The 22,950-nt window shown below is 39.2% G+C and overlaps 1 long non-coding RNA gene across 7 annotated transcripts in view; it reads right to left on the bottom strand.

Annotated features, from left to right (window-relative positions):
• The window catches only part of LOC122179754, a 50,294-nt gene that overhangs the window by 22,040 nt on the left and 5,304 nt on the right, over window positions 1-22,950 (bottom strand). For 2 of the 7 annotated variants that reach the window (XR_006178814.1, XR_006178811.1), the window contains exons 5-10: window positions 22,551-22,650; window positions 21,577-21,785; window positions 20,002-20,073; window positions 19,296-19,340; window positions 18,175-18,330; window positions 9,524-9,635 (exon numbers count right to left, since the gene is read on the bottom strand). This is a non-coding gene — a long non-coding RNA (uncharacterized LOC122179754). Of the gene's footprint in view, window positions 1-9,523; window positions 9,636-13,826; window positions 13,912-18,174; window positions 18,331-19,295; window positions 19,341-20,001; window positions 20,074-21,576; window positions 21,786-22,550; window positions 22,651-22,950 lie in introns of all 7 variants that reach the window. The other 5 variants (XR_006178813.1, XR_006178817.1, XR_006178812.1 and 2 more) reach the window with 5 other exon arrangements.

Below are 22,950 nucleotides of genomic sequence, written 5' to 3'. Positions count from 1 at the left end.
ATGGGCCACCATCTCACTTAATAAGTGCAGGCTCAGGGTGAGAAAAAGGAGCTGCGCCATCTATTGCTTGTGCAAATTTTGTTCTGTGGATGAAGTTCACAGGAGAGTTTCATTTCCTGGTTTGTCCATTTAACACATTTTAAATGCACTTAGTTTAAAACTGGAATAAATTATTTAGCAGTGCCAGTAACTTGCCCTGAAACAGAAACATATTTCTTACTTGGATGAATAACATCTAACGAAATATCAGCCAACGAGATGCAGAACATCAAAGGTGAAAATGGTTATAATAAGTTTAATAAAAGAAATAGTTGCACAGTGTGGAGGGAAAATGACTTTTGGTTAGCACAGATAATTTCCCTGGGATCCAGGCTTGGCCTCATTTCTGTTGTTCCCTTACACAGAATATACATGCATTTTAATTAAATGCTGTTCTGATATATACCTTAAAAATAGGGCAGATCATTTACTATATCACAGGACATGCTGCCCTAGGATGTACAATACTTGAAAAAATTAACCAAATTGGGCCCAACTGTGAGGGTCAGGTCATATAAGCAATAAATCTGGTTTCCATCATGAAATGAACTGCGTGGAAAACACTTTCTGTTTAAATGGTTTCATTGTCAGCCATGCAAAGGCCAACAGCCAAAAAAAAAAAAAATCTCAGTCTGATTATCTGGGGATTGGCTTGGATTCCAGGAACACTAACTGGTCTGAAGGAATCAAGTGAATGGAAAGCAGAGTACAGTATGTAACAGAAACCTGGCTTACTAAGCAGATCAAAGTCTGTAATCAGAACATGATTTAGAAGGCCTTTCACTAAATTTGTATTTGCCAGTAAAGCAGTCTGTTCCCATCATTTAATTGTAGATTAAAAAGTGATCAAAAATATTTGAAAAAAATAGCAGGAGAACGTAAGACGTCAAACTTATGCTTTTGCAAGCCAGCTTCTCCAAGTTGTTACATTTTTTGGAACTATGAGACCAGAAGGAGCTAAAAAGAGAATAGTAGAAACAAATTAAATCAAAAGCAAATAGAAATTTTTATAAAAATAAAATAAAAAATAATTAAAAATAAATCAAGGTATCCCCGGACTTATTACCAATAGCAAGAGCATGCTGGAAATCAGAAGGTTCCAAAACTAAGCATCTTTTGATACAGAGACATGATAGTCAGCTTTCTGGAATGATCATCCAGATTTTTAATATACTATTTTCTTCTTGGGACTGTATCAACAATATGTGAAATACACCCTGATTTTTCTGTGTCAAGCATCATGAAAAGCCTAAGCAACTCATTAATCCATCGAAAAGAAAAATTTGAGAGTCAGGAACTTTAACCTAAACCTTGAAAACTCCTCTGGTCCCACAGGATATGAGAAAAATTACATCTTAAATGTTTCCAGTTGTTATCATAGAAAGGCTTGGGTTGGAAAGGACCTTAAGGACCACCTAATTCCAAATCCCTTTACATGAGGTTGTACACAGCCCCATCTTACCAGGTCCTGAAATGTTGAGTTGCAAATCTGCCCTAAGGATTTCCCAGCAAGTATTGGAAGCCCCTCTTTTTAATGCCTCAGGAAAGTCCTAGAAAAAGCTACTTGAGGAAATAAAGGGTAGTTTGAAATACGAATTTTGACCTTTAACAACTTAGATATTGCTCCTAGTCTTGTGAGCTGACGAGGAGTTATATAACCACTGCTAAATACACTCTACCATTAATCTGCTGAGTGTCCTCTTAAGCAGAAATTACTCTCATGGTTTGTCAACTCTGAAAATAATTTGCCTGTCTCTGTGCATGGACAGGAGCACGCTTTCAACAAGAAAGGACATTGCTGCCTGTTGTACTACAGTGGCTCACTAAAAACCTGGCTGCTGATCATATCATATTCTTTTAGTACTTCAGAGATAATTATTTCCTTTGCATCTAGTGACAATTCCCTTTGTGCAAAAGGCGATGCATTGTTTAAACTAAAACAGTTACTTTTGTGTACAAAGACACAGTATCCAGTAATTTGGAAAACACAGTCACATGCTTTGGTACTTTGCTGCATCCCCAGGCACTTGTCATTTTTAGGTTTTTTAGCTGTTCTTCACGTCTTGATTAACCTTTCAGACCTCTGGAAAACAAACTGCTAGCTTCTGCTTCGAAAGGAGGGAATAAACAAAAAATAATCTAACGAAAAATATATTGCTTATTGCTCTGATATTTATTTCTCAAGACAGCAATATTTGCAATATTTGCAATATTCTCTATCTGCAAGGTCATTTTTTTGAAGCTGTCCTGCCGTACTTCAAAACAGTCCTCCTATTCATGTATCTACTACCCCAGTTGCATGCCAGCAACAGGAATGAACTGCAGAGTGATCTCTCTTCTAATCTAGCACCAAGGTATTTCCTACACATTGACCCTTCCCTGCATCGCAAAATCACTTCAGGAAGCATTCAATAGTTTCGCCTCATGGAGTTCCTCAGATATAAATAACTTACAGCAAATTGAAGTTTACTATCCAGTAATTATCTTCCACTCTGAAATGTGGAAATGCCTCTGAAATGGGCCGGATTCTGAAAAGCATTTCTCCACGGCAAGTACTTCAGAGCACAAACTAATGTTTTCCCTCCAACAATTGATTATTAATCGACGTACTGGCAGATGGAAAACAGAAGATTGTTTATTCTGTTTTTGGAGTTCTCTCCTAGTTAAGAAGCCTCCCAGGGAAGCAGGCAGCCAGCAGAGTCAGCATTATGCTGTGGCCTTCCATCTCTGGCTTGTGGAGGAGAGCCTTTGATGCGACAGTGTCACTGAGCTACATCTGCCCTGGAACAAGCCTGCTGAAGCCAGCTGTCAAATGAAATGAACAGGGCTGGGATCAGGACAGCTTGGAGACAGCCCACAGATCAAAGGAAGGAAAATTAAGCTGATAATTTTTCTCCTGTGTGAATCTGACGGGTAGTCAGTTATTTATCTACCAGAAAAGAAAATTCACTTGTAAATAATAATGTTATATAGCTCCAGAGGGGGAAAAAAAATAAATAAAAAATAGTCAAGCTAGCTTCTAGGTACTGCAAGGCCTCCTTTAGAAAACTATTATTTTACTCTTGCTGTTTATGCAAAAAATAACTTATCCTCTGAAGCCAAACCCTTGAGATCAATGATGCTGCTTTTTGTTGCTGTTGTTAACATTCACAATACTGAAGAATCAAGATCTAGTACATGTATTTTACCTTTCTCATCAGATTAACATGCAGTAATAAAGCAGAAGACAATCTTCCCAATATTTTGGGTGCCTTCCCCTCTCACTTAGTTTTTTTTTTAAAGTGCAATAATTCCTAGAAATCTCAGTCTAAGATAATTTTGTGTTTCCTTTTCACTCAAGTGTATATATCAACATCTGTTTAAAGCAGTCTTTACTCTCTTCTCATATTAGAATACATATTCTGGAAAACCTTGACCCTATATGTGCCAAAGTTTACTCTCACCTTAGATCTCACACTATGAATTGAGCTGGATTGATGCATCACTAGTACAAATAATGAATTATGTTGATATATATATATTGGGAATCTGATGATACATATTTTATTACTTTTATCGGTGCATCTTATGATGTACATATGTTCTTGAGCAATTCCTCTTCTATCTTACATTCACAGCTAAAATTGTCTAGTTACTGCTGACACATGGTTGAGACTATAGTTAAAGATTTTGCTACTTAAATGAAAAGATATGGAAATCAAACGTGCTTCTCCATTGCCAAGAGTAGGCAAAAAGTAGTATACTTTACTCCCCGCATTCACATCTTTCTGAAGAAAAGGTTTTAGCACAAATAGTGCCAAGCACTGGAGTTGTTATCCTGACAGAGTATCCTTGAAGTGAAAAGCAAACATCCAAACCAACCAGAGCTCAGGTTCTCACAAAATTAAGACCATATCTGCATTAAAAAACACCATAGCCATGGACAAACATGGACATGTGAGCAGAACAAGACTGACATGCATTAAGTGTACTGCAAAAGGAATCCAGTTTGTACATTTCAAGACTAACTTGTTTTGTCAACAGGGACAACAGGGAGATTTACTTTACTCCTGACTAGAACTAAAATCTTACTGTTGACATGTCCCAAAAGAAATGTACAGAAAAATAAGAGATTATTTTAGCAAATTAAAACAAAAGAAGTTGGGGATTCAAGGCCTACTCGCTTCAGTGAGATTTTGGAGCAAAAGTCTTCAGCTTTATTCCATGCTTATTTTACACTGTGTCACACAGAGAATAGCACAAGCAAGGTCTAGCTGCTGACCCAGTTATTCTCTGGCCAAGTTGCAAGTAAGTTCCACTTGCTACTGTAATTCTTGGCTTATCTTGATGTTTGACATCAAAGTAAAACATTATGACGTACTTCTGCACTTGGAGATCAAAGCGCCTTGACCAGCAATTCCTCACTCTTCCTTTGAAGTCCTTCTGGACTATCCCTTAAAAGACTTCCTTCCAGAGAGGCCTCTTGGACAAAAGAACTTGAAATACTTGTTTATGTTTCAAGTGGAGCTCTGGACAGATACAGATCTGTTACTTTCTCATAGCAGCACCAAGAAATCATCACCCAGATTCTTCTAGCAAACACAACAGTAGAGTAGGGTTAACCAAACCTTGGATCCTGCTTTTCTACAGCCTTGCCCAATCACCTGTGGGCTATGCTTTCTTGACTTCACTCAAAAGAATGAAAGACGAGTGTCCAACCTTTGCTAGAGTAAGTGCAGGATGTCACAAAAAAATAAAATAAGGGGGAGGCCAGAGAAAGATAGGGGAGAAAAGTCTCTTTCTCCTAAAAAGACAAAGCTATTACTAAGGTTTGCCCAGGTTGCTCTATTCACCAATACTTCAAACCTTACAGATTGTACATGAAATAGATTGATGAACCCTCACAACACCTAACACTCTGAAATCAACATCTCTGAAGTAAGAAGCTGCTTTATCTTAGCTAAACTTTTCTTGCTTTGATGGGTCTTACAGCTGAGCCCTAACATTGCCAATATTCTCTTCTCTGTGATAACAAACAGCGGTATTTATATTTTTTTAAGCAGAAGGGACTGATTAAAATGTGACAGAAGAAAGATTTAAACTAAAATATTTGTTAGCTAAATCACCCTCGACATGCTTTTGCTAGATAAAGATTTCATTTTTTACTTTGTTGTTTTCACATCCTTGGTATTTCCTCAGACAAATTTTTCTAGCTCGGAAAAAAAGGAAATAAATCAATAATCTAACTGCAGCAAAACCAAGACCTGTGTTGAGTACATCTTGAAACAAATGACTTTGTTGGTGCCAAGCAAAGGAAGAACAGAAGATGGAATCATACTACTTTTCCAGAATGCGAGTAAAGCTTCTTTAGGCAACATTACTGACGATATTTTTTAGCAACAAGGAAGATATATTTTCCCTGGAAAATATTTTATAAAACACCTATTCCCTTATAGAGTTAATATATTTCTAATTCAACAGCAGTGTAAAAAGCAGTGGGTCAGTTCCAGCGTTAGATAACACACAGGGCCCAGCAACTTAACTCAGAAGCAAATAATATTTTTCTGGCAAGTACACTTAGGCTTCTCGAACCAAGAAATTCTTCTGATGTCTTAAATTAATATTTATGCATCAATTAATGCTTACATTCCTGAATAATGCTTTCATTTTGTAGCTGCGAGGGTTGCTTTGAAAGTAATACCTCCTATTTTATTACACTGGCCCATGACATCAGAGGCAGATAGTGTGGAAGAGCAGTAGAGGTTGAACCTCTGCACCAGGATTCCATTACATGTTGTTTTTTGTGTGACAGATGGCTGCAAAGGGGAAGCCAGACAAATGATGTCTGACATGGAAACGTATCTAGAGCAAAGGTGCATCACTGAATTCCTCCATGTGGAAACAAATGGCACCCACTGACAGCCATCCATGCTTGCTGAATGTTTATGGAATCAGGCAGTGGATGTGAGCACAGTGAGGTCTAACCCATGTCGTTATGTGAAGGCATGAACTGATGCTTTGGCTTCATACCTAACTCACAACCTAACATAGTTTGTGTTATCTTCAGCATAGCAAACATTTCTTTGATGTACTAAACCGCTGATTAAGACTATGTTTCTCATTTGCATCTTTCTAATATTCTTTATGGAAGGTCAGAACTTGACAGGACACGCGACGGAACAACAAAGTGCTTCTCAAATGTTTTCTGTAGTGCAATGGAAAGCTTACAGGTAAAAGTAAACAAAAGCAAATATGGAAAGCAATGGACAAAACTCACTAAGTTACCTGTTGCAGTACTTGTAACAACATAAGCGAATACAAAGTAGGACTGTATTAGTCTGATGCATGAAACACTGAACAGAAATTTAACTGGAGTTTCAGTACTCTCAGGTGTTTTTTCTTTTTTGTAATCACTGTTTATGGTTTTTTTTTCGGGTTTTTTTTTTTTGGCTATCTGGATTTTTCCTATTTTTTCAATGGTGAATGAGAACCTGGAAACCTGGATTCAACTTCAAAAAACTTGTGCTAATTTTACCTGAGAGAGTTGAAGAATAATTTTGCACAGTAGAACTAGAATAAATTAAAATTGGGGTCAAGAAGAGCACTGAACAGTCTGACTTTGGTTTTCACATACTAAGTTAGTTATGCACCCTTATCAGCCACTGAAATATAGAGTTCAAGGTGTATGGTCACCTTAAGTTAAAACAACTCTGTTCCCAGATTGTTGAGAGCACTGCAATTTCTCTATTGGCTACAGCAAAGCAGAGATGTATCACAAAGAACTCCAAGCTTCCACAAGTGTCATAGAACATCCAACAGACTGCACAGTTCTGATTTACCTGTGTCAAAGCCAAGCACAAAAATGTGGGAGCAAAGATCTCTGAGTTTTCTTTCTCTCCTTGTTCTGCTGAGACCCTTTTGATGACTACTGTAAGAGGAGAGGAAGAGGGGGGCAATGACCAGGGTAACACATCCTTTAACTAGAGGCAACCTAGATGTAAGGAAGAGTATGTGCCAAGTAATACTTTGTTAGCAATTGGCCATTTTATTACACTTCCCTCGAGAAAGGGAAATATAGCCTTGCAAGAAACGCTTGTACAAAGCCTACAGCCTGGACTACACCCTTGGTGTAGTCTCTTGAGTTCACTCTAAAAAGAAGCAATCTGAATCTCTTCAGACTGAATAGAAAGGCTGAGATTAGAGCTTAAAAAATAAAAATGCTGCCTTATTTAATACGCCCTGAGTATTTAATATGCCCTTAAGTGCAGAGCACTTAAATAACGATAGAATCACAGAATCACCAAGGTTGGAAAAGACCTCTAAAATCATCCAGTCAATCATCTACCTATCACTAATATTTCCCACTTAATCAAGCCCCTCAGTACAATGCCTAAATATTGGTTGAACACCTCCAGGGACTGTGATACCTTTATGTCTCCTTATGTATTCCAGTCAGTATGCAGGGATGGAAGCATTGATGTTTTTTCCCTTAGCCATTCAGTCATTCTTAGTCTTTGGATGATATCTGTTGGTGGGAATTATGACTTAGCTTTTAAGTACCATAGAGTCCAAAGTCTGATAGTGCTTTTGAAGATGAGTTCTTGTGTTCCTGGGCTTTCATCCAAACAGGGGACTCTTTGAGGGATTCTTCTGTCCTGTGTTTGTCTTGGTAACCAACAGAACAGAATGCACCCTTATTCTATACAAACATGACACATTTGTTTACTCAGTTGACAACAAATGAAAAAGCATTTGTAGAGAAAAAGAGTTGTCTGCCTGGGTAACACAACCTTGCTGAAAATGTGAGCTTTGTGCTAGAAACTAAGCAATAGGAGAGGAAGTCTGTGGTTACCTTTACTGTCAGTGTTTAGATGGCTGTGTTGGCACCAGTATTTCAGTTACAACTGTTTAAAAATCTTGAGAAATGTTCCACTACAACTGCTAAGACAAGGTTGTTTTAGCTGATTTAACAGCCATAAATCCAATGCATTGGTGAGAACAAATGTTTTTATAAATACGCAAATACAATTTCCAGTTTTTCGTATTTGCTCTTTATCTATTTCCTAAAATTCCCTATCAATTTTATACAGACTGTGCCAGCTTCCACTTTGGCAGGATTGTGTAGATGAAACTAGGTGGTCTCTCAGTTTAAACACAGCAATTCACTGTTACAGAAGTTGTTCTGCATTGTACAACAAAAACCACAGTAATAAATGAAAACTGTCTAAAGAAACTCCCACGACAGTCTCTTCTAGGCTAAAGTCATTTCTTTATCCTAAACCAAAACTTTGCTGTCTTCTTCACTGTGATCAGTCATTTCCCCAAAACTAAGGGCAAACAACAGCTAGAACACCTTCCAGTCAAGGGCTGTGGGATGGCACTGTAAGGTTAATAGAAGGAGAACTCAAATGCAGAACAAACATTTTCTTGCACTTTGATTCCTAGAAAAGCTCACGTGTACATCCTCCGAGTTGCCAAACTGGATTGATCACATTGGCTTCTGAAGTCAAATCCAACAGTTTAAGAAGCATTCAGTTCTTGATTTTTAAATAAATACCCAAACTACCATCAACAAAAAATAAAAATAAAATAAAAATAATCATAAACTAAGGTACAATTCTGCCAGACGTGGAGAATCTCTGTGCTATGCATTCTTAATGGATCCCTAACAGAGAGCTGCACTTCTTTACTGTTGCCGCAGTGAAAATCCCTTTGTAAATTTGGAGGTCACCTTCAAACAGTTCCCCACACACCGTTCCAACCCGAGTTCCTTCTGCATCTCAGAGATTTGATTCTTGTGCCATGAAAGGATCCACATGGAAGGAATTCAACTACACCTGATGCAAAGCAGACTGAGAAAGATGCAAAGGCTTGGGTGTTTCGTGACTTATCCTCAGCTCAATTTTCAAGGCTGAACACGTGCACAAGAAGAGATTTCGAGCAGTTGGAGAACAACATTTACCAAGTGGGATAAGTTCCGTTGAAGAAGAAACTGTGACCATACTATACAATCATAAAAATTGATATAAACCTATGTTACAAGTTCTTACTTGCTCCTCTGGAGACAGCACCAGGTATTTCAGAAAGGAAGGGAAGAAATCTATCTACAATCTTTACATAACCTGATTCCTAAAGTGCTTTCAAGTCACATCCAGGATTTTTTTTTTATATTCCTTGTTCATCTGCTGAAATCACACAGTAATTTTAATCTTACTACTCACAAAAGCTGCTGGATTTTAAAATCCGGGTTTTCTACTACTTATGTTTGAAAATACCTGATTAGACAGAAGGCAAAGAAAGGAAAAGAAAGCTCTATATTCAAAAGAATTGCAACAACTCATAGTGATGAAGCCTATTAGCTGTCTTCCCTAGATCTTCAGAACAGTCTAGATGTGAAAGAACATTCTGCAGAAATTACACAACAAATTGCACAACAAATATATCCCGTTACATAAGTGGCACAAATTGACACTGAAAACTTATTGCTGACTCTTGTTTAGCTCACCCTTCCCGAAGGCTGTCCTCTTAGAGTCACATTTTTCTTCCACTGTATCCTTCCAACCAAAGGTGCTTTAAAACCGTGTTCTGCAACGACTGATTTTCAACCGAGTTCTATTCTGCAAAGAGATATGTATTTGCTGCATTTTATTTCCATGTTTCTCTTTATTTCTAATGAAACATAATAACTATGTAGCAATGGCTCCTTTCAGACTTGAAAATGCTTTCAGTATTAATGCAATCTCAATTTGTATGCTGATAGACCTGATTTCTCTTCATGATAATCATAAGATTCTAGACTTCAAAAACTTTTTTCAGCCTGTTTGTAATACAGAAACAAAACATAGAAAGTTCCTAATAACTTTAAAAGGGATACCATGGCTGAAATAACTCAGTCTTAGAATTCAGCCAAAGAAATAGCACCATATAACTTAAGATCATTAAAAATACCTTTGAAACAACACCTACCAATCATCAGAAGACATGTAAAACATCCAGGAGATAAGGCCATGCAACTTGTTTCAATAGGCATCAGCAAATAAGAGCAACCTTCCTAACTGCAGCAATGCTTTATAAAGGCTTGAGAAGCAGCAGGTCTTTTGTCAGGTGCAACAACTAAGGGCTTTATTAGCTCTACAGGTGGATTAGAATCTAATTAACTCTTTTCTAGTTGCTGATAGAGAAAGCTGATTTCATGTATTAAAGGAACGGCTGCATTAACAGTCGATTCACATAACTTCATGGCTCTCAGAACGCGCACATCTTCCACCAATGCCAAACACTTGCAGCAGAATGTTTGCTATAGAAAGAGCTGCACATAGGAAAAAATAAACTACGAAACAGAGTACGTTTGTGAAAAAACCAATCTGCTCAGTGTTGTTTCGTTTTGTCTGTGAGGCACAGTGATCATAATTCCACAGCAGCAACGTCATGGCATGTTGCTATGGAAAATTCTATGACGCAGTTTCGCTAAAATATGTCCTAGTTGCAATCTGCCTTCCTAGAAAGGAGTCCATCAAAGCTGAGCGTGAACAATTCCTGTTAGCTAGTTAAAGCCATCACAAAAAACTGCTACATTTTTAAAGATGCTAGGGAAGAAAAAATATTTTGCAATCAGCTTCTTAACACAGACGCTTTCTTTTTAAGGGATGGTTTACTCAAATGCAGAGCTTATAAAATTGTGTGTGTGTTTTTTTTTTTAATAGTGAATGGATGGTATCTCTTTAAAACAGTAAAAAGATTCTAAGACGAAACAAAAGAGCAAGCATTGGTAGAAATGCCCCTGTTTAGGGCAAATGGATATTTATGTAATGGACATTGAACTTAATATACTCAGCTAAAGGGGAAGGAAGAGAGATATCTATCTCAGAGTTCCCTGGCAAATTTTTGTGCGTTTTTAAGCTCCAAAAAAAGAAAATAAAAGCATCATAGGGAAGGCAGCACACATTGTCCTGCCGATGCTCTCACCCCACTGTTCTTAGATTGATCTCTGGCCTGCAGACTGAATTACCCAAGTAAAGTACAGCTGTGTGCCACGGGGTGGGAATTACTGCACAGAAACCTGCCAGCTGGGTTTGGACTGTGCCCACTCATATCAGCCACAGAGCAGCTGTCAGCTGCAGCCACGTTACGCTGCTGTGAAGTTGGTCATCTGGAGGCTCAACCTTTCCGATCCCACAAATGATGCACTTTCAAAGCACTTTTCGTACTTCTCAAATCTTCATGTTGTTCATTTTGCCTTTTACTGAACGGCAATGACTAATGCTTGAATTGTGCTGAGATTCACAGGATGTGAGAATATGCATTTGAAGATTAATTAAGTTGCTTTGACTAATCAGACTGTGACTTAGTCTGCACCATTATCTTTAGTATAACGATAAGACTATTTCAAAGCCAAAATCATTTCAAAGCGTAAAGGAAAATAATCCTTCAGTTGATACAATCTCTTTGACAGAAGTCCCCTTTAGACTAATTTTCCTTCAAAGTATGAGCATGCACATAAATAGTTGTAACAGCAACAACAGTGTTATTAGGGAACTACCAGAAGTAAAAATTCTGTAGGCTAAGCAAAGGGTAACAAAAGCAGAAGAAATGGGGAAACATCTCTTGCTTGACTTGCCTGTGATTGAGCCCATCGTTCTGCCCCACACAGATAGTTTTAAGGTTGTAAAATAGTACTTGCTTGCTTGCTTAGTGTATTGAGTTTTAATAATGCTTTATGACAGCTCTCAGCTATAGAGGTTAAAAATTAAAAAGGATACTGTAGAAAACAAAGGCTTGGAAAAAAAAGGATTAAAAAAGAAAGGAGGGAAAGATGCAGTGGGATAAGAGAATAAAAGTTTTGTTCATCCTTGAGATGCCTCACTAACCTTAACAGCACAAGCCTCTACTTTGTATAATACAAGTCTGAAAACTAACTGCTGTGAAGGAAGCCATTAGAATTCTCAATCGTGAATCTGCCTCATGTTCTTCAAATCTAACCTGAAGATGTAACCTGAGATGCATTTGGGGGGTTCTTGCTTTATGTACTCCTCTGCGAGATTGAATTAAAATATTCATGAAATATTTATTTCTTCAATTTAATTCAAAACAACTTTCAAATCATGAAAGGAAAGAGGAGATGTTGACACAGAAAAGAATAGAAGGTGGATGACTGGGATTTGCTGAGAGCAAATCGTTTATTTCCCTGGTGAAGCACAACAAAACAGTTATGTCACTGTGGTAACCACCAGCCTGGAGAAACACTGAAACCACTGGGAGACGTGGGGCCCTCTGAAGCTTGACCTCCTCTAAATGGATGCTCTGAGAAATGCTCACATCTGCCCATTCCCAGTGCAGTGTCCATTTCTGTCTCCATCTACGGAAATACTGCTGTTCTAATTAAATAATATAAAAACTGCTAAGACTGCAAAGATGATTCTTTTTCACATCATTTCTAAGTAGTTTTTTTTTTTTCTTTCTTTCTTTTTTTTTTCCTTGTTCTGCTTTTCCCCTCTTTATTTTTTTCCCCCCTTTCTTCTTTGCTGGATTACTTCAGAGAATGAACATAAGCTGACTGGGAGGTGTCCTGTCTCAGATACTGGACATCCCTGGCAGCCCAAGGTGGTACGAGGGTGGCAAGGACAAAGCTGTGTCTTTTGGCACTTGCACCTGCAACTCTGAATGTGATTTCCCATCTAGATGGGCCTTTTTCTCTGATTCTAACAGCAGGTAGAGAACTTAAGCAGACTTACAGAGCAAGCAGGTTTATGCTGATTGTTTCACCCATGCTGTCGAACACTCATGCACACGTGCACCACTTTACAGCATTAAGCCCAAAGAAGCATCCCACCAGTGCTTCTAAATGCTCCTGCACAGTTCCCTCATCCCTTCTGCTCATCATCTTCTCCTTTCTCATCTTCTCCCTCTTCTTTCTCTTTATAAGGCTCTTTCCCCCTATAGCCTGACACCTTTTTCTTACCTTCCATTCCTAATTTTCTACTTTGTACTCTAATTATTGTCCTTTCATCTCTTTGTTGGCTCCAGTTACTCTCGCCCTCCTCTGACTTCCTCACCCAATCTCACATCTCTTCTTTCCTGTTGCACAGCTACTGTTCCTTCCTCTCTTCGGCTCTCTTGCTTTCCCCTCTTTTGTTTGGTGTCCTCCTTTCTCTTGCTTCTCACAAACTGCTCCATCTGCCTCTTCATAAGCTTTCTGGACTCTCCAACAAAAAATCTTCAAATTACCTCGTGAAATTACACTGAACTCCACTTTGCTGTCAGCATTATATTGCTTCCTGAATTTTGCCTTTTTTGACCCATGTGCACCGCTCTTCAGTAAAGAAAAGGTAAAAGGTGCTGATTGCAGACACTCATGAGCTCGTAACATCAGTAAAGAGGCCCTCATATTTCTCACTTCCCTTTAGCTGCCCAGCTCAGTGTGGATCTCTAATATTTGCCAGCGCTTTAATTTGGCTTCGGAGGAGAAAATATGTCATCCAAAAACTCTAACAACACTAATCTTTAATTAACTGATTTGCTGTTGGTCAATTGAGGTCAACAATTGCAGAAGTAGCTACGAGCGGCGAAAAAGAAAAAACAACCTACAAAACTGTTGATGGTTTTGTCAAGAAACTTGACTTCTGTCAAGAAACAAAACACACAGAGTCCCCATTTCCAGTTCTAAGTAGTGTGCACTTTTGAAAGTCTATAGAAGTAGTCAATATGGAAAAAAGTACCATAGAGGTTTTTGCGATTGTAGAAGTGTTTTGGGAAAGCCTCACCTCTGAACTACTTATGCTCACAGTTTTCTATAGAACAAACGTACTTACGCCTCTCAGTTTTGTTTTGTTCTAGCTGAATTATGCTGTTGAAGCTGGTTGAGACTTCAGCATAGCCTAAATCCAGATCACACTCCTAAAATTAAGACATAAAACATAGGCTGAGTATATTCATAATTTGAACATGAAGTCGGATTGACGAGTCAACAGTTTAATTGAGGAAATGAATTTTATTCAGAAAGATCATTCCGTTGTATGGGAACACATAAGCAAATGGATGGTATGGGTGAATGCCAGCATTTTTAAAGGTATTCAAAGCAAAGAATCCAAGTCAATTTTGCACATAATAGAAGTCTTACGTTGGTTAACACAGAAACCTGGTGAGTCAGCTTACAAAGTTGCAAACAGCTTGCCCTGTAGTGTATTCCCTGTTTGGAAATGTGCATGCAACAACTGAAAATATTAATAAAAAGCAGGTTTTTAAGGAATAGAGAAGTGTCTCACAGAACTCTGGGAATTTGTCTCATGAGATCTACCTTATGAAACAACTCTACTCTGCATTCACAGTATCTTTATGTTCTCTGTTTCCTGACGTTTGCAGCAGAAAGCCAGAAGCTCAGTACTGGAGGGGATTAAGTATAACCTGGGATGGAACTAAGTGGTTAAAAAGGCAAGGTAACAACAACAACAGCAACAAAAAATAGCATGATGAATTTAGACTGCAAGAGGAAAGGCAGGACAGAAGGTTCAAGAAGGTTTTCTAATGACAAGATAGGAACTGAAAATGATGGTCAAGGTGCTAAAATATGCCCCCTCTAGCTTTAAGAAGAAAAATTTATCCTTAAACACAGAGCTTTTCCTTACCTACCAAAATACAGCAGTATTCAGTTAATGTAATGTCCCTTTTATGAAGTTGAATTATTTTTTTTTACAGTTTTTAGCAACAGACGAGAATGCATCACAGATAGCATAATCCTCTGTTACACAGACATTGATGGTCACTGCTCTTGGTCTCTGACAAAGCTTTAGTTTCCTAGATCTTTCCAGATTTGCATGCAAATCTGATGCTTGCAAATATTGGACTATAAATTCAAGTGAAGTTACCAATTTGTGATTGTACCTTCTTGTCAGTCCTTTGGTACAGTTTGATTTTTCAGCATGATATTGAGCATGATTAACACTTTGTGTCTATTATTCAAGCTCTCTGCAGCACACCTATTTTTTGTCATCGTTCTTCTTTCCCTCTATGATCCCAGCATGCCTATCAGATAACAGATCACAGAAGAAAAGCTTTTGGTTACATTCTGCTTTCTGTACTGCATTATATTATACTATAAATGTGAGTGAGTAATCTGTCATGAAAGGCTGCCATGTTTGACATCGAGAAATTGCCCTGCATTTTATTTCCTCTGAAAATCAACAGCCTGTGTCTGTAGACTGAAGCGCTACACGTGTGCCTGAATGTAGGCATGACTGTAATATTCTCTTGCAAATTTACCTGCCTAGTAGCATTCCCAGTGTAATGATTACACAAATTGCTTGTCCTTGTCACACACAGTAAAATTGAACACCAAGTTCTTTAGTGTAGTAAGTAGCACAAGCAGTTGATTAAGTGGCCATTCTCCAAGCAACATTTGAAACCAAAGATAAATCATACCAATGGTGGGAGATATCTTTTGTTTCTAGTCTTCAGCCTTCCAAGTAGAAAGGGTCTAGCTAATCTCTTGGAACAGTCATGCATGACGTGTCTATAGAGCTGAAGAAGGGATTCCAACAACTTGGAAATTTGGAACTAAGAAATTTATGCATCACCGTGCCATTTTAAGCTCAGCTCCACATCATTCCAGTCTGAGATACTATACAGAAAGATGCGCCAAAGAGGACAAGTGAGGAATTACTTTGAAAGTATTTTTTACTACTTCCTAAACAGAAAATTCTAGGCAACGTATAGAGAACAACCTTTAGGGTCAAAGATATTCACTGACTGAATGAAATGATATTTGTAGGCACAGATTTTCCACTAGAAATGATCAAAGCAGTAACCTGTTTGAGAAACAATCTCCTCTCCAAAGCGCCACGTGTCCTGCTTGGCACCTGGTTGATCCACCACAGGTCCCACTTACTTATCTGCTGCTCGAGAGACGAAAGAGTTCACAGCATATCATACTGTTATTTGTGTGCTCCCATTACAGCATCATAAATAAAACTGCAAAGATGCAAATCTTTTTGTGTAACACTACGGAATTTAAACAGATAGGGATCAGCCTTTTAGATAAACACTTAGAATGGTACTGTTGAATTATTTCCACATTAATTTCATAAGGAATTTGCTTTCACTCGTTGTGTGGGAGAAACTGCCCTGCTATTTCATTACAAATGTTCTTAGAGCAAAAGCAGACCTGCAAAAACATTTGTACAAGTCCAATTTATGACCTTCTTAATATAACTTTAGTTAAGCATCAGACTTAATTTCATCTCAATATCTCATAACAGGAGACTGAAATCTAAGAAATCACATCTCTTCACAAAGGAGAAACCTAAAACTCTCAAACACAATTGAGGAAATTCCACTGTCCTTATGAAGCGTTGGGGAATTTTTATTGTACCTATTGAAGCAAATTAGACACAAGCATGTGCTTAAATAAAATTAGTGAACAATCCATTGGGCAGAGTCCTGCTGCCATAAGCAGTTCTACAAGGAGTCTGTCTGTGAAGAGATGTCACGAGCTGTTCCTGGGTCATGAATTATCACTGCTGAGTGTTAGCTTGAAGCTGCTCTGCACTCTTCCCTTTAGTGACAAACAAACTTCCATCGTAACAAGTCTTTAAAATGCCTCCTTCTGCTTCTACTTATCTATTTCTAAAAACAGTTGTTCCATTTCACTCGGGGTTATTCCTTTTTCTCCTGATTTTTCACCTATTTGGAAACGTAGAGACTTAAGCCTTGCCTGGTTATCAGTCAGAGCATCCGACAGCACCAGAGGACCAGGATACTAAGCTTTGGTATAGAGATTTAGATGCTGCAAACTCAAGTTTACAAAGACACTTACTTTCATTTTCACCTGATTTCATCTTTTCAAGTTGTTCACCCACTTCTGAATGATTGTACTACGAGATAGCTCAAGCAAATTTTTGCTGGCGTCATTTACCTTACTGTCCCATGAAAATCATGCATCCATCTGTTTCAGCTTATTTATATTAAAGACAAGTTAATTTAACCAGGTATAAGGCTCCCCTATATCTGGAAGCTGTTGATATGTTTGGGCCCTGGTACAGCCATTCTGCTGGGGGGCAAGTAGAACCCATTGTCTGTCCCTGTTTTTACTCTTCAGTTTTTCACTCTACTTGTTAGCATATGGGTCCTAAGCAGGAGGAGGCTTGAGCCATTTTCCTAGTTTGTTTCTGACCTTTCCTGGTGAGGGAGTACAAACCTGAGGTCAGCACACCGAGGAGATGTGAGGGGCACCCACAAGAGAGTTTTGCCTCAATCCCCCTTGAAGTGAGAAGCATTTAGAGCCTAGGCCATTTGGCTTCTGGGCCCACACAGAATGGAGGCAACATGAGCCAAGGCTTGTACTCAGCAAAGGTACGTAAGTTGCTCCAAAAGCAATGCCTCCTATTTGTTTCCATGAAAAATACAACAGATATAAAAAGCACAATAATACTGATAGAGTAAATCCTCAACTATGAGATGCTGTTTTTGACCATAGCCACAATCATTAGCTATGCATTTTTGCCAGCAAGTAAGCAGAGCCTGCATGCCATGACTGTGAAAATCCGCACCAGCAAAGAGAACCCACTTTTTCACAGCTCCTATGAAGGTGTCATTGCTGAAATTCACCATCCACAGCCTCACTGCGCTCACGTTCACTTTTTGGTCTCCATCAACATTCAGAAAACATCAATGGATGCCATTATATCTGCATGGTGGAATTCAATGCCACACCTTTGCTCCATCACTCCTCCATGTCAGATATCATTTTGTCACACTGCCCCTGTGGTGCCATCTGTCATGCAGAAATAACATGTAACAGAATATTGGCAGGTAGGTTCAACCTCTACTGCCATACCAGTAACATTTGCCTCTGATGTCATGGGCCAAGTAAGCAAAAAAGGCATTTCTTTTGAAGCAGTCTTCAAAGACAAGGAGAGGTTTGACTGTCATCAAGAGAATAGAACTTTGACCTTATCCCCTCCAAAGTTAGGTCTGCATGTGAGACAACTCACTGCCACCTACAGAAATAAGCCTGGAGTTCAACTGGAGCTTTGAGCTGCCTCAAACCAAACTCACTCTCACTTGACAAAACTAGGATCTTTTACTGCAGTTTTCAACACTCCCTTCATCCTCCCCAGTCTTTATGCCGTAAGCATCAATTAAAACAAGAAAAGCTTTGCTCACCATTGGTCCACCATCCAGGCAGGAGATATGCGCAGGGTGATACGGTGATGAGGATCCCTCACTTCTAATGGTGGTGCTGCCTAGCCCCAATCCTCACACCACAAAAGTGGGAATTGTTATTGTACTCTTTGAGGTTAACTAAACACAGGTCTGTGCCTAAATATGAAAAGAAATAACAAACAAATTAATGCTTGCAAAAGCAAACCTACAAGGAGCTTACAAAGCTGCACCCCCCAGCCATTCCTTATCTACATCTGCAGCAGCACTGATCTTGGGAGTGTCAGCACCAGGTGCCTTAATGAACAATTTACTCATCCCCAAGGCCAGCTTTGTTTAACAGACCTGTCTTCCGATCACTACAGTTACAAGCCAAAGCTGCTGTCTTTTTCACTTCACTAAATGACAACCTTGCTCCCCCTCACGTGGGGCCAGTCTGTTCCAACCCATGTGCCCCTCCTAACAACATGGCACCTTCCCAGAAGTAACTAACTGATGCTGGTAGTAAATTACTCTGCAGTTCTACAACTGAGCACTGTTCAGACATTCATTTTCCCAATCACAATATTTACGAGAATCCCAGCCAGTGAGCTGAACTCAAAACACTGCAAAGTGTGGGGCTGAAACTCCGTGGTTGAAACTCAACAAATCTTCAGCTTTTTTCTTACTTGATGGAGAACCCATACTTTATATAATCACACCAATTTACTGACTGAATAGAGAAGGAATTACGTTAGAGTTTGGCAGAGAACCCTATCTTCAGTGCCACAGAAGCAGTCTACTTAGGAACGTGGACCAAAGTATTTATCTGACTATACTGATTTGTGCTTGTAACAACTAGCAAACAGAAAGAGACTGAAAAAAAAAAAGAAAGGCTACGAATTCTACTGGAGAAAGACAAAGGTTTTGTTTTGTTTTTCACTGTGCAAAACCATCCAAATTATCAGTGTGATGTTTCCTTGGCAAAAAGCTGCAAATAGTTCTCTGTTTTTAAGAGTCCTGATGGCCATGGTAGGGCCTGAGTACTTTCTGCTTGTTTGATGTTTCTCAGGTTGATGTTCATGTTTGAAAACATACGATGAGCACACAAGAAAAGTCGTTGCTCTTAAGTTATAAAAACTCACCGACTGTAATGTTCACAGTAGATACACACCTCTATTTGCTTGGAACTGAAAGCAGAAAGAAAGAAACAACAAATGAAAATTCACTTTAAATTACTGTCTTAGGAATTCCAGGAAAATGTTTTTGAAACAAACGTCTAAATGAAATTCAGCTTTGTGAGACCATGACACATACAAAGGTAAAAAGCTTTAAGACTATGCAGTTGGAAGACCTTGAAGTATTTTCATCAAAGGACCATGTGGTGATGATGTCAGTGAACTAAGCTTTAAATACAAAGCCAAAGACAATAATAATATCAAGCTCTATAAATAACTTTGGCAAAGCAAGCTTTCTATACAATTTAAGTTACATCAAGCAAATGCTGTTTTATATCATGTTAGAAAAGAGTGTAGTGTTCCAGGAATTTTCTTCTTTGTGTTTGGTTTAAATAATACTCTGCCCTGACATTTCGCCTTAATGAAAAAGCTGTACAAAATATTCTGGAGTTATTCATCCTTGAAAATAAACATTTTTGGAAGTGAAAAACTGTGTGATGGCAATAAAATACTTGGCTTTCCGTGTCACTTCAGTATTGCTAGCCAACAGGGGAGGGATCTGGTTTGGGATGTTGATGGAAGGTGCACAAATTGAAACAGAACAACAGCTCTGTTAGCTACTAAATTCTGCTTCTCTTTTCATACCCCGCGCTACAACTCCTGTGTTACTTACCTGGCTATAAGTTTTTACAATGGACAGAACACATCTTGCAATGCATTTTTTTAATGCAGAACTTGCCCATCCCTGCAATGGAAGAAAGCAAAAGCTGCCCCACACAGTTTCACTGATGACCCCATCAACTCACCAGTTCATAAATTTGTATCTGATTCTCCACACCATAAATCAAATTAAAATAAGAGATAGAAATAAAATCATGAAGAAAACAGCTATTGACCACAGTTTGTTTGCAAGCCTATCCAGTGCCTAGAGTGAACCAGACATACACCATCAAGGCTGTTTTTTTAGACTTGCCTTGTAGGGACTGCATCATGCTGGAGGTTAATGGGAATCTAAAAAAAAGCAAGATGATGGCTGCCTACAGAATACTTCAAGCCACTGAGTGTGACCAAGGAACTCATTTTATTGGTACAATAGTACAGTGCTGGACAGAAGAAAACAACACTGAATGGCGATTCCATCTGCCATATAATCTGATGGGGGCAGACCTTTCTGAATGCTGTAACAGTATTCTTAAGGCTGCCCTGAAGACAGGCTCTCATTCCTGCAGAGGCGGCCAAAGGGTCTCTGTGAAACCCTGCTGGACCTGAACGAAAGGCCTGGAGACAGCAAATCCAGTGCCATGAAGATGCTACAGACAACATGGGCCTCCCTGCTGAGGATCCAAATTACTGGCACGGGTTGTCAGGTAAGACACCAAAAGGCAATGAAAATAATCTACTGTTCCTTGCCCCAGAAAACCTAGAGCCCAGAGAGCCCATAAAATAGAATGGCTTTGGAAGGTGCAAGTAGGACTGAAGTGGTGTGGCCTCCTTGCACCTTGGGGAAGATTACTGGAGGTTGGGGGATCAGTAACTCCCCTAGTAAGTAATAGGTACATGGCTTGCAGATATCACTGTCAACACTCCGGTTTTCATCACTAAGGGAACCTTAATCACATCCCTGTGGCAAATCTGGACTCCCCCTTTGGTACCCAATACAGGTATGCAGCCTCAGATATCAGGCCAAAGGATATGGTATAGACAGCTGGGACATGCCCCAGCGCAAGCAGAAGTGTAAACCCAGGACAGGAACATGGCCTGTATCTTGCCATGGAAGGTGAACCTTCCACTTCTGGAAACATCTATATACTCTCCATGAGTCTCTTTGAGCCCACAGGAACATCAGAAAGAACAACATGACATAAAGACGCTCCACTATCACTGTTAGATCAACATGATACCTGATGAAGGAATATATGGGACTGATGGAATGTGAGCTGAGCCTTTCGTGGTCCCAAGCTACTGTATGCCTCCAGTAACACCATCGAGCACTGGTCCATGAAAGAACATGGACTTCAACCACGAACCAATCATGGGTCATCTTGCATTATGTCAACCTGAACCACAATGGGCAATTGTACAAGTGTTGTGGTGCACTGGATCCATGTATTAGGGCTAACCCTCCAGCTGGGCTAACCACTGGCTCATGGCTTTAAGGGATGGAGTGCATGGGAACTGCTGAGTCATGGCCTGAACCATTGGAGACAAGACCTGCTCAGCCCTGGGAGCATAGATGAAAGCAATTCACCTGAGTGACTGGGAAGGGTGTAGCTTGGCTTCACCTCTCTTAAGACCTCATTTAAGGGCTGACTGCCACTCTGGAAGGGTTTCTTGTTGGTGATCCCTTCTCTGTGGAGTTTCTAACTGTGAGCCCAGATCCTTGGAGACGGGTGAGCATTTCTCTTCTTTGTTTTGTAACGTTTTCCCATTGCGCTGGTCTCCCTGCTGTTACACTCCCTTAACGTCGTAAAAAATAAATTATATTCTATTAAACAGGACGTGCTAAACAGACTTGCTCATAGCTGCAGTGTTACAGGTTTAAATTTTTGTGGTTTTGTGTAACAATTCAGATTGCATCAGATTTTCTAAACAATATAACAAAGTCATTTGTTAAATATCTCATATTATTTCCACTTTAATGATTGATATTACCATTAGCCCTCCTGTGATTATTCCTCTGTGCATATTTACATGCCCCTTCCTTGCTACTGCATGCTCAAGCATGTGTGACATAACTCTAAATGAATGCTGACAGCAATACCAGAGGCTGCCCATATATGTGTACGTGTATTCTAATGATATTCAAATAGATAATACACAAGTAATTCTACTGATTAATTCTAGTGATGATATGACAGCTAAAAACTATTGGCCTTGTTTCATAATGGAGGTGGGGGTGAGGGCAGAAAACACATGAGGTTTGTAAAACAGCTCTGGCAGAAGATGGGTGTACATTCCACAATGCCTGTATTTTGTGGAGAATAATTAAAATAATTCTTCTGAGAGGGCAAGACTGACTAATAATTGAAAATATGCAAGTTATTTTTCTGAATAACCAGACCTCTGGCTATAAGTAATATACACTTGGGCCACAGCCCGATTGATTGTTAACCCATGTTATTCAGTAAATCGTTTCCAATAGAGTTTACATAACTGGAGATTAAACATGTTTGAATTACTAATAATTGTTTGCTTCTTAACCCAGTTTCACTGAGAATTTACCTGACTAAAGCATGGGAGGACAAGCTGTCCCAGGAAGGTTTAGTTCTTGTCACCCAGCCCAAGGAACACCTCTCCTTTGCAGAAGATCCTTCCTGCTGAACTATTTCAGAGGTAAGCAGAGAAGAGAGTAGTGAGATCAGCAGAGCAAGCAAGAGCTTTAGAGAGAGTTGCAAGTAACAGGGTCATCACTAAGTACAGAGACAACATGAAGATGCTTTACAAGCACACTTTACATAAATATACAGCACATCACTCAGGTCTTATTTTGCTCCAGGCTAATTAACAAATGCTGTTAAGATCCAGCTCAGGAACAGACAGTGATCATACAAGCTGCTCTGGCTTCTTCACAACGCCAGGGTTCTGTCAGCAGTGGGGTCAGAGGCATGGCTTCAGGAACAGG

This window comes from Lagopus leucura, unplaced genomic scaffold (genome assembly GCF_019238085.1).
Source record: "Lagopus leucura isolate 7727_CA_CO unplaced genomic scaffold, USGS_WTPT01 Super-Scaffold_100004, whole genome shotgun sequence".
NCBI classification, from domain to species: domain Eukaryota; kingdom Metazoa; phylum Chordata; class Aves; order Galliformes; family Phasianidae; genus Lagopus; species Lagopus leucura.
This window is presented reverse-complemented; position numbering and strand designations above follow the sequence as displayed.